Consider the following 369-nt stretch of genomic DNA (forward strand, 5'->3'; position numbering starts at 1 on the left):
AAATCTATATTATAATAGATCAGTTTTTGCTTACTCCTCAGCGCGTCACGTCATAGTTTTGTGGGCCCCACTTTTAAAAAGTGTAAAAAAGTGTGAAGCCCATGGCTCGAACCCGGGTTATTGAGATATAAACACCAACATTTATACCACTAAGCTAACTGATACCTTTGTACATTGATGGCCGAACCTAATATATATTTGTGAAGGTCGGAAGCCCTTGCTTCTTCGGCTTCCTCTGAGAGTCGGACCTACAAGTGTGTTATGGGTTTCATTTTTAAATCGGATTCATCACGTTATATGAAAAAAGCTTAAGTTTGCAACAATTATGGGTTTTTCTATATTGTAAACTGTTGTAGTTTAATATGAGTT

Source organism: Brassica oleracea, chromosome C5, assembly GCF_000695525.1.
Source record: "Brassica oleracea var. oleracea cultivar TO1000 chromosome C5, BOL, whole genome shotgun sequence".
In the NCBI taxonomy this organism is placed as follows: Eukaryota; Viridiplantae; Streptophyta; class Magnoliopsida; order Brassicales; family Brassicaceae; genus Brassica; species Brassica oleracea.